At 38.3% G+C, this 12,662-nt stretch overlaps 1 protein-coding gene and 1 pseudogene across 6 annotated transcripts in view; both read left to right on the top strand.

Moving 5' to 3' along the window:
- The window catches only part of RALYL (RALY RNA binding protein like), a 723,330-nt gene that overhangs the window by 368,894 nt on the left and 341,774 nt on the right, over positions 1–12,662 (top strand). The gene's annotated exons all lie outside the window — the stretch shown is intronic.
- On the top strand, positions 3,016–4,564 carry LOC131494239 (glutamine synthetase-like; annotated as a pseudogene).

The following is a 12,662-nucleotide window of genomic DNA, read 5'->3' on the forward strand; positions in this document are numbered from 1 at the left end:
TCTGTATTATTTTACCATTGCTGCTATAACAAATTGTCAGAGATTTAGTAATATAAAACAACATAAATTTATTCTACTATATTTCTGGAAGTCAGAAGTCTGAAATAAGTCTCACAGGGCTAAACCCAGGATGTTGGCAGGGCTGCTTCCTTTTTCCAGAAGAAAATCTGCTTCTTGTCTCTTTCAGCTTCTAGAGACAGCTCATGGTCCCTTTCTTTATATTCAACACACAGTGTAGTAGCTCTTTCCTCTGACCTCCTGTCTATGTCTTAAAAAGACCCTTATGATTACATTGGACCTACCCAGACAATCCAGGATAATCTGTCCATCTCAAGATCCTTAACTATATCTACAAGGTCTATTTTACTATGTAATGTAATATATTCACAGATTTCTGATATTAAGATATGGACATCTTTGCAGGGAGGAAGGGAAGACATTATGCAACCTAGCACACTACTGTTAAAATGGGTACCCTGATCTCAGTGGGCATTATAGGATCTCAGAGTAGCAGGATCCTGTGGCAGCATTTAATTGCCAAAGACAGGTAGAAACATCTATTTTAAAGAGCAGCAGAGACCCACAGGCCATCAGAATACCTTCGCCCCTGGAGATCTTTGGAGGTAGTAATTGATTATCATGTCCCTAGCAAAATAAATGGGCAGACTAGGAGAATATCACTTGGTCTGTGTAACTGAAAAAGCTCTAGGTCTGGTAGCCATAAACCTGACTCAAGTCTCCACAATGGTGAGCCATGGCTTCTCACTCCATTTCCAGACCTATGTCAATTCACAGATCCAGAGTTCCTTGATTAAAGGGGAGGCCAAGTCCCCTTGAGGAAGAAATAAGGTTCTTTTTTACCAGTGGTGAAAGTACCCATCAGAAATCTCCCTCTACTCCCTCTTCAAAAGGGTGTGGACCATTTACATACACCACATTTGTGTAATTTTGACCCATTTACAAAGTGACAGGCTGCTAGTGTTGAGTGGGGACCAGAAAAAGAGAAGGCTCCACAGCAAGTTCAGGGTGCAGTTTAAATTTCCCTGCCACAAAGAGCTCATGATGTAGCAGATCCAATAATGATACTTCAAGTGTCCATGGCAAAGAGGATTGCTGAATGGAACTTTAGCAAGTGGATCTCTAGGTTTTGGACTATATATGTGTTCCATCTTCTAAAAATAATTACACTCCTTTTAAGAAACATCTCTGGTTTGCTATGGGACGTTGCTAGAGACTGAATTCTAACCATAGGTATCATGTCTACAGGCAGCCTGAGCTTCCCAGCATGAAATGGGCATTGTCTGACTCAGCCAGAAGGTTGGGCATAGGCAGCAGTAATCTGTCAGGAAATGCAAATGCTATAAAAGAGATCAAGTTTGGGCAGATTTGGGAAGTTCTGGAAGGTAAAGTGATTTGCAGGAGCAGGTATTTTGGGCTCCATTGACACAAACCATGCAGTGATTATGACTAGGTGTTTTTTTTTAATACCCAGAAAATACTTAGAAAATATCACAGCTACTTCTAAGCACAAATTACTGAATTTTCCTGAAGTTACTATTGAGTAGGCCTTATTTCCAGATTGTGCACTGAAATGATTAAGAGTCATATTAATTTGGATTCAAAGTTTAACTTTGCTATTTATTCATACTGAATGTTGAACGATTTACATAACCATTCTGAGCTGCCTCAATTTCCTCATCTGTAAAATGTGGTATTACCATTTACCTCAAAGGATTATTAAGATTAAATAAAATAATTTGTATAAAGTAAATATAGCAGCACAAAATTGTTAGTTTCCTTCTTTTATTTATCCCATCCCCCCCTCCAGTAACTTAAGAAGAAAGGGATTAATTGCCTTGTGCTTTAATATGTTGAACACAAAACCAATTCATTTGAATTAGGTCAAGCAAAAGTTCAGTCATTTGGCTACTAGTGTCCATCCATAATGGAAGTATTATGGTGTGTATTTTTTCCTAGAGGCCATTAGACCGTAGGCCATTTGGATGTCTTTAGAAGAAAGAATGATGATCTTGAATTGCTTAGAAAATTTCATACTTTCTCATTCTATACACTTTATTCTTTACCTTTTTCAGAGAAAGTGCTTCTGCAACAAGAGAACTTTTAAACTATGTCTTGATGATATTTCGCTGCATTGGAACAAAAAACTGACAAACTCCCAAAAATATTTACACTATGAAAAAGTTATGGGGCAGTGTATGGAATACAAAAAAAACCAAACAATCTCAAAGAGTAAGATATGTTCCCAAATTAGAAACTGAATTTAAACAGTGAATGGTTTAAGATTTTAGAAAGCTATGGCAAAACCAAAGATTTTAAAAATTTCTTTATGTATGCTAGAGCTATTTACTTTTTGGTTTCATGTACATCATATGTATTATATAGCAGTAGGCACTTTTGCTTTCCCTAGCCATTTTATTCATGTACTATAAAAGCATATTTTGACCCTCTGGATGTCTATTCAGAAATAATATAACTAAATGAGATTTCATACTCATCTGATTTTTTTCAGATGGTTGCAGATTTTTAAGGTTCAATTATCCAAGTTATTGAAGGGGCAGACTTGGACAGTACATCTTGAGAGTAAATAATCCAAACTTTACTGGGTAATATGGTATTAAAAATAAAATGAGGGGTGCCTGGGTAGCTCAGTTGATTAAGCATCCAACTCTTGATTTCAACTTAAGTCATGATCTCCTGGTTCATGAGATAGAGCCCCAGGTCAGGCTCTGTGCTGGCAGCATGGAGGCTGCTTGGGATTCTCTCTCTCCCTCTCTCTCTGTTGCTACCCCACTCAGCTGTCACTCTCTCTCAAAATAAATAAATAAACATTGAAAAAAAACTGAAATAAGAGCTAGGCAACAAAATATTTTTTTTTCTAGAACCAAGAATTATTTTTTGGATGAGTTATTTAAATTATTGAAACTCACTAGGCCTCAGTTTCCCCATCTCTTTACAAAAAAAGAGTTAATGGGGCACCTGGGTGGCTCAGTCGGTTGAGCATCTGACTTTGGCTCAGGTCATGATCTAACAGTTTGTGGGTTCAAGCTCTGTATTGGGCTCTGTGCTGACAGCTCAGAGCCTGGAGCCTATTTCAGATTCTGTGTCTCCCTCTCTCTCTCTCTGTCCCTCCCCCACTCATTCTGTTTCTCAAAAAAATGAATAAACGTTAAAAAAGTAAAACAATAAATAAAAAAGAGAGCTGAGAATGGGAGAAGAGCAGAGCGTCTAAGCAGTACACCCAGCCTCCTCTTCTCGCCACACCTCACTCTCGCAGCCCACCCGCCCTGCTGCCTGCTCGCAGCCCAGAACAGCTTCCACCATGGCCACCTCTGCGAGTCCCCACATGAACAAGACATCAAGCAGGTGTACATGTCCCTGCCTCAGGCCTTGGAGAAAGTCCAAGCTATGTACATTTGGATTGATGGTGCTGGAGAAGGCCTGCGCTGCAAGACCCGGACCTTGGAAAGTGAACCCAAGTATATAGAAGAGTTGCCTCAGTGGAATTTTGATGGCTTTAGTACTTTTCAGTTTGAAGGCTCCAACACTGACATGTATCTTGCTCCTGCTGCCATATTTCGGGACCCTTTCTGCAAGGACCCCAAACAGCTGGTGTTCTGTGAAGTCTTCAAGTACAACCAAAAGCCTGCAGAGACCAATTTAAGGCATACCTGTAAACAGATACTGGACATGGTGAGCAATCAGCACACCTGGTTTGGAATGGAGCAGGAATATACTCTCATGGGCACAGGTGGGCCCCCTTTTGGTTGGGCTTCCAACGGCTTCCCTGGGCCCCAAGGTCCATACACTACTGTGGCATGGGACATTGTGGAGGCTCACTACCAGGCCTGCTTGTACACCAGCATCAAGATTGGTGGGACAAATGCTGAGGTCATGCCTGCCCAGTGGGATTCAAGATAGGACACTGTGAAGGAACCGACGTGGGAGATCATCTCTAGATGGCCTGTTTCATCTTGCATCGTGTATGTGAAGACTTTGGAGTGATAGCAACCTTCGATCCTAAGCGCATTCCTGGGAATTGCAATGGTGCCGGCTGCCACACCGACTTCAGCACCAAGGCCATGCGAGAGGACAATGGTCTGAAGTACATTGAGGAGTCCATCGAGAAACTGAGCAAGCGGCACCAGTACCACATCTAAGCCTATGATCCCAAGGGGGGCCTGGATAACGCCCAGCGCCTAACGGGATTCCACAAAACCTCCAACATTAATGACTTTTCTGCCAGCGTGGCCAACCGAGGTGCTAGCATCCACAGTCCCTGGACTGTTGGCCAGGAGAAAGGTTACTTTGAAGACCATTGCCCCTCTGCCAACTGTGACCTCTTTTTGGTGACAGGAGCCCTCATCCGCATGTGTCTTCTCGTTGAAACTGGCGATGAACACTTCCAGTACAAAAACTTAGTGGACTAGACTTGCAGCCATCAAACCCCTAATTCTCCATCCTGCCTCCGTGTTTGCCCCTCTCTTGACTGTCCTTATAGCTGTAACTCAAAGGTCAGAATATCAAGGTCTTTTTTTATTCCTCATTCCCAGTTAACATCTCTTGCTTTCTTTTGACCAGGATAGAAGGGTCAAGTTCTTAATCTTTTTACATCCCCCCCCTTTTTTCCCTGTTACTGAAGCTGTCTAGTACATTAGTGGGGAGGGGGTGGGGAGACAACCACTGTTTCCTTTTAATCAGGTGTGTTTGTCCAATAAGCGTAGCTATCTGGACAGAGCATAGTATTTGTGAAGGGAGGGGGAGAGCTTTTTGTTTGAGGTAGCTGAGTTCTGGGGTGGGGGGATGGGTTACTTACTCTGGGATTAGGTTAGGATTTCCTCTCTTGGTGGGAAGTTCCATTTCATATAAAGTTATAACCAGCTTTCTATTGAAAGTGAGACTTAGGAGAGAACCAAGCAGGAAAATGCCCCTGTCCTCCTGGTACAGTGCTTCCCTTACCCAGGACTAAATGCCCTCACCTGAAGACAAGCTCAGCAGAAGGATGGATTGACCTACCTTAGAAGAAAAAGTTCTTATTGCTTTGTCCTCCATTTATAACACAAAGCAGAATAGTATCTTTATATTTAAATGTAAAAAAAAAAGTGTGTGTGTGTGTGTGTGTGTGTGTGTGTGTGTGTGTAGATATGTGTGTTTATTTGTTTTGTTTTGTTTTCCTAAAGTAGGAAAAACATTCTGGTCATTGGGAGCCAAAATTTGAGGTGAATACTCTGGTTAGAAATAAGGATCTCCTTTTGAGCAGGGGTGAGGGAGGTGTGCTTGAAAAAGTTGGCTGTCTGGGGCTGTCTGTTGTTCCCTCACCACCACTGCAGGGCTTCTGTGCCCTGCCCACTCTTGGAAACAGATGGACACCGCTTGGGTAACCTGAGGATGCACAATGTGGAAGGAGCAATCACCTGAGCCCCGTGGCTTCAATTTAAAAGACACACGCAAACACACAGAAGTTTAGAAATAAGAGTTGGCTGGTCAACTTGAGCATGTTCCTGATGGGTTATTGGGATTATTTTAAGGTGGCACTAGCATGTCTTTAAAGCAGGCCTTTTGATATTTTGAACATTTTTTAAAAGTAAAGTAAAATAAAACAAAATAAAATAAAATAAAATAAAATAAAATAAGAGAGTTAATGCTGTTTTACACAACCAACATACTCTTAAGTCTGTGATTATGTTAGGTTTTTCAAAGTGACTGTGTTTATATATCTGAATATGACTGTCTTATTTACAGTTCCTTTTTAAATTTCTCCTGTCTCATAGAACAACTTCTTTCCATTCTTCATTTTCATTGAATATGGACATAATCACATCTTAGAGTAATTCAAATTATCAGCATAAGAAATGAACTACAGTATTACTTGCCCTCACTTTTTTCTTCATGACTTCCATAGGACTGAGAGGTCTGTTAGTGGTTTAGTTAAAAAGGCCTTCCAAGATCTTTCTGGGCTACACAGTATATTAGAAAGAAAAACTTAGGCCATCAGGATCCCTTGAAAGCCTTGTAGCGGTAAAGTGTGTTAATTTTTGCACAAGATGTTTACATTGGTGTTTGCTATTGGTTTAATAATTGAAAGTTTTTTTTTTTAACAATAGAGGATTCTCAAAATTTGAGTTGTTTCAAATAATATGTTAAATTTTTAAAGGCCTAAGTCCTGCCCCAGATTTACTAGGATTGGGGAGAGTGTCGAGGGAGGGGAGACAGCTCTATTTTTTTTTTTTTTAATTTTTTTTTTCAACGTTTTTTAATTTATTTTTGGGACAGAGAGAGACAGAGCATGAACGGGGGAGGGGCAGAGACAGAGGGAGACACAGAATCGGAAACAGGCTCCAGGCTCCGAGCCATCAGCCCAGAGCCTGACGCGGGGCTCGAACTCACGGACCGCGAGATCGTGACCTGGCTGAAGTCGGACGCTTAACCGACTGCGCCACCCAGGCGCCCCGAGACAGCTCTATTTTTAACAGGCTCCCTAGAAGATTCTCAGGCATCAGATTTACCTATTGCTCTAAACCAGTATTTACGGCATAAATATTGGCACATTGTCTCACTTCATTAGAGATATTATATAAGATATTCTCTAAAAACTAGGGCTCCTTTGAGAGTGAAAGAGTGTTCTCTTCAATAATTATGTCAGTATGAAAGGCATAAAACAGGACTTCTGGGACAAAGCAGGACCAACACTTAACATAGAACCTATCTTTGTAGGACCACCAAAAATCTACCTTCAAATCTCACTATGTCGCTTATTGTCCTTATTTAGCTATTTTTTAATGTTACACTTTACATATATTATTAACTCATCATATATTAGTAATATTTTTGTTTTAAACGTTTTGCTTCACACAATTAATAAATTTAAAAATTGGCAAATATCTTGTATTTATCCACATATTTACCATTTCCAGTGTTCTTTGTTTCCATATGTAGACCCAGGTTTCCTTCTGGTCACCTTTTCTTTCTACTGAAAATCATCATGCAGATATGCTGGCAATCAATCTCTTGGCTGCTGGTTGTCTGAATACTTTGTCTTTATTCTTGAAGGACAATTTTGCTGGATGTAGAATTTTTAGCTGGAAGGACAATTTTGCTGGATATAGAATTTTTAGCTTGACAGGTTTTTTACTGCTCTTTCAAAATGTCATTCCATTGATTTCTAATTACATTTTCTGATGAAAAGGCTATGATGATCTTTGCTCCTATGTGCAAATAAAACAAAAAGTCTTCTCTCATCAAGTTGCTTTTAAGAGTTTCTCTTTTTCATTGGTTTTCAGCAGTTTGATTAGGATATGCTTTGGTATGGCTATCTTTTAATTTATCTGGCTTAGGATTTTGACAGGTTTATTGGTTCCATTAAATTTAGAGTATTTTTCAAATATACTTTTTGCTTTCCCCTTCTGTCTTAAACACCAATTTATGTATTTTAAACAACTTGATATTTTTTATCAGGTTTCTGAAGTACTTGTAATTTTTTTTCCATTTATTTTTCTCTGTGATTCAATTTGGCTATTTGATACTGCTGTGACTTCCATGATCAATTTGGAGGTAGTCTCCAGTCAGCTATTAATTCCATCCATTAAGTTCTTCACTTCTGATACTGTGGTTTTTAATCCAAAGAAGTTCACTTTGGCTTTTTAATATACCTTTCATTTCCCCTTCCTTATATTCATGTTTTCCTTTAAATCTTTAGCTTGTTTGTAATCTCTCTTTTGAAGTCCATCCTGAAAACAAACAACCTCATTAAAAAATGGCCAGAGACCTTAGCGAACACTTCACCGAAGTCATATGTGATCATCAGGGAAATGCAACTTGAAACAACAATGAGATACTTACTACACATCCATTAGAATGGCCAACCTCATGCAAACCCTTTGCAGACTTCTGGATGTCTTTCTCCAATGCTTAGATATCCCAACCACCTCCATTCTCTCCCGCATACATCTCTGCCTCCTCAACTCAAAAAGCCTGCTCTCTCTGCTCAGCTGCATCCTTTGCCTACCTTTCCTATGCAATGATCTAGCAAGTACCTCCTGGCAGAAAGCCAGTTCACTTCACATTTCCTTTTCTGGGTATTCTGTCCTGTGTTTTCTGCTGTTAAATGTCTGAATGTGTTTGTTTCACATACATTGTTCAGGTTTTAGGGCAAGGTGATTTTAGTAACTCTGTCATGGCTGAAAATGGGAATAAATGATGCTTTATCTTGCATTTTTAAACCATCATCAAATCTAAATTTTTGGGTTTGTCTCCATTGTTTTGTCATCAGACTAAAGTTGATTAAGAATTCTAATCATGGGGCCACCTGGGTGGCTCAGTCCCTTAAGCATCAGACTTCAACTGAGGTCATGATCTCGCTGTTTGTGAGTTCAAGCCCTGTGTTGGGCTCTGTGCTGACAGTTCAGCCTGCTTTGGATTCTGTGTGTGTCTCTCTCTCTCTCTGCCCCTCCCCTATTCTCTCTCTCTCTCTCCCCCCCTCTCTCAAGTATAAATAAACATTAAAAAAAAGAATTCTCATCATATCCTTCTCTTTTGTGTCCGTAATTGAACCCTTATTTATGTGACATATAAAAGTTTCAGGAATGAAGAAAATTCTGGCCATTTTCACCCAGTATCACAATAGTCATAACAGGGTTTTTTTTTTAATTTTCATTTCACTCCTTTCATAATGTAGAGGTCTTCAACCTCAGATTTGTGAATGAAAAAGAAAAAAAATGACTGTGGTTTATAATAATGACATCATATTCTTATTTTACAATTGAAATTAAAAGTCTTTTCTATTCAAAGTATTTCTATTTATTTTGTTACTGAATCTCCCATTGAAATCTCATGTATGTCTGTTTCTTTTTTATTTATAAGTCAAAATTAAATACAGGTGTCTATTGTTTGTTTATAATCAAATATAAATACAAAATATTGTATTTGAAATATATGCCTTTATATGAAACACGAAAAGTTCATTTTAAAACAACTTTATTTTTTTTTTAATTTTTTTTAATGTTTATTTTTATTTTTGAGAGACAGAGAGTGAGAGAGACAGACCTCGAGAGGGGAAGGGCCAGAGAGACAGGGAGACACAGAATCTGAAACAGGCTCCAGGCTCTGAGCTGTCAGCACAGAGCCCGATGCGGGGCCTGAACTCACGATCTGCAAGATCATGACCTGAGCCAAAGTCGGACGCTTAACCGACTAAGCCACTCAGGCGCCCCTAAAAACTCCTTTAAAAAGGGGATGCCTGGGCGGCTCGGTCGGTTAAGCGTCCAACTTCGGCCCAGGTCATGATCTCACCAAGATTGGTGAGTTTGAGCCCCGCATCAGGCTCTGTGCTGACAGCTCAGAGCTTGGAGCCTGCTTCAGATTCTGTGTCTCCATCTCTGTCTGCCCCTCCCCTACTCTCACTCCCTCTCTCAAATAAATAAATAAATAAATATTTAAAAAATGTTTGAACTCCTTTAAAATGTAACTAAAGATAGTTTGAAAGGCTGGCTTCTTTCCATAGAATCCCAGAAGGGGTACAATTGTTTTTGCTTTTGTTTAGTTTGAGAATACATTTTTCCATGAGGCAATTTACTTTACATTTTTAGACATTAGTACTGGTCAATCATTGTCTAATGCAGCATGGAAAGTATTCTTCCTCACAAGATGGGGGAGGACGGTTCAGTCAATAAAGGATCATTCTTTGGGGATTTGTCTTGCTGATACAGCAGAAGCTGGGTCTAAACGCACAGGTACATCAATTTGTGCCATAATGCACCCAGACTTGAACATTCCCTTCTTTATTTATTAATCAGGTCAAGATGATGGGCGAGAATTCTCTCTTGCATATCCAAGAGTCCATACTAGAAAATTAAGTGAATAAAAAAATTACGAGAAGTTATGTCAGCAATCTTGCTTCTGAGACAGCAAGTAACTGAAGGCAGCTTCAACTTTGATGACTACAGGTTTTGGAAATCAAAATACTGGATGCAAAGTAAATGATTATCCTATCACACCCTGCCTTTAATTATAAAAAAGAAGAATATTTCATAATAGTTTATCCAATAGTTAATATTAAAAGTAAAGTGTCACAGGCATAGATTTGATCATAAAATAACATACCATCAGCAACAATCAGTATATTTTTTTTCGATCATTTATTTGTTGGTTTGAAAAAAAAGACTCATTAAAACTTTCATTTTAGACTGAAGAAGAGAGAAACTTTATTTACGTAAGCCATAAAATCTTTGTTAATTTCTTCTTTACCTGAGAACTATGCATAAAACACGAAATGAATTTAAAGATTAAGGAATACTGTAAAGTAGTTATAACTATAGGAAATACTTTTTAAAGCATGCATTTTGATTACTGTCAGTAAAATTTAGTTGCACAGCTAGATGTTTATGTTTATTTGAAATTACATGAGAACACATGGCTGGAATTTAGAAAAAATTGTGCCAACTTGTATTTTGTCTGTGATGGTAGATAAATCAGTAGCTGAATTGGACTGCAGATGCATTTGCTTCTTGTAATCAGAATTGAATGCCTTCAGGTAATACATTTGCTCTCCAGGTTACATAGGTGTCCCCACTCCCAAGAGCAGTATGGCTTGAGATTAAGGCCACTGTCTCTGGTAGTAGACAGCTCGAAATTGAATCCCGCATTTGTTTACTGTGTGACCTTGGGCACATTACTCAGTGCTTTAGTTTATTTATCTGTAAAATGTAGAGAATCATGGTGTCTCCCTCATAGCATTTGTGTGAAGGTTAAATGAATATATTGTATATTGCCTAACGTAATACCTGGCATATAGCAAGCCAGCAACGATTTTCACAGTACTAGTAGCAGTAATAATACAAATACATTTTACCTGCCTGGCTCCTGAAGGCACTTGAATTTGTAAGTCTCAGTCAGATTTTTATACCGTTCTAGAACATAACGACTGTTGGTCATTGGCAGAACTCCTGGCCAATCTGATTTCTGGTCTACCAGCATCTATTTCTCTTTTTGTAATTCCACCTCCTTGACTGTCTTCTTGTTCACTGAACTTTTGACTGTACATGGAAGCTGACAGGTGTTTTCCCAGAGGTGACACCGACCGCTTCACACAGCTGTTATCTGACAGTGTTCAGGGCTTTCTGAGGAGAGTGCATGATGGAAAGGCCATCAGACAAGCAAGCCAACAGTTGCATTTGGCATAATTACACACTTCTCGAGGGAAGGAAACAGTCAATCTCACAGTTTTTAGTCAGGTTGACACTATCCACCTATTTTGCAAGGTACATTCACAAAGTTCAAATAGTTGATTGACTGAAGCTGAGAAGAAAAGGCTAAATGTCAGGCTTTTAAGATGAAACCCGTGGCAGCTCTCAAGCAGCCTGGCAGATAGAGTGAAGTCTGGAATTAAGAGTGACAGAGGAACGGATGGCAAGTGGTAAAGGGAAGCCCCAGTTTGCCGGAAAAAAGTCAGCCTGCAGTTAGAGTGCGTGGGTTTTGATGAGGGGTAGAAAGGCTAAAATGTATACTAATTTGTATGTGCACAGCTATTTTAACATTCAAAGAAAAACTTCCACAATTTAACTAAAATCTTGAGATCTTCTTATGTTTGAAATGTTAATATGTTTTTTAACAGTGCCTAAGATATTTCGATTCCATTTAAAGATCATTTTATCACATTTTTATCACTCTGATCTCTGGTTTCAGAGATGTGAAAATCTAGGAAAATATAAATCAGTTCCATTGGTAAGAGGTCAGAGTGGAGAGAAAAGAAATTTAAAGTTAATGAGAAAATAAAACATGTGAAAAGTTTTGATTCATGCTATTTAGTGTAAAATTAAAGAATTTAAAATAATGAGAATTTTAAATAGTTACAAAGAAATAGTAAATAAAGCATCTTTGCCTTAATAAAATTCAGTATCTAATGTGACTCCATTAGCTTTACTGTGTGTGTTTCTAAAACCAAGTCTTTTTTGTTGTTGTTGTCCCTATTTTAGAGTGATAGCAATTAAAATTCACATATTAGTGTCTTGGGTTATAGAAGTCATTAGGAAAACCAAAATCAGTCTTCTTGCTTTTCATTATTGCAGGAAGTTATGGCAAGATGAGGACTATTAATTAGATTCTATTCTATTTCTTTATTTAGTAAGTATCTAATAGTTTAAGAAAGAATAATAGTTTAAGCTAGTTCTGTCCAATAAATATGTCACTCGAAACACAGTTAAATTTTAAATTTTCTTGGAGTCAAAGTAACAATAATAAATAAAAGACACAGGTGAAAATTACTTTGTGAGATATTTTATTTAACCCACTAGCCAAATTTTATCATTTCAATGGGTAATCAATATAAACACTATTGAGACAGTGTCCAAAATAGTGTTTGGGTGGTTAATCAATGTAAATTATCAGTGGGGTTTTTTTTTTACATCTCTTTTCATAATAAGTTTTCAAATTGGTGTGTATTTCACATTTAGACACATCTCAATTTAATCAATAGCCACATGGGGCTAGTGACTAGCTACCATGAACAGCACAGATTTAGATCATTTTACCTTCATCCCACTCATTCATTCATTATGTGCTTGAAATCCATAAATGAAATATTAATTGATTGCCCATGTATTTTATTCTCTATATTGAACACTAAAATATATTTTCAAGTCCTTTTTGGT

This window comes from Neofelis nebulosa, chromosome 14 (genome assembly GCF_028018385.1).
Source record: "Neofelis nebulosa isolate mNeoNeb1 chromosome 14, mNeoNeb1.pri, whole genome shotgun sequence".
NCBI lineage: Eukaryota > Metazoa > Chordata > Mammalia > Carnivora > Felidae > Neofelis > Neofelis nebulosa.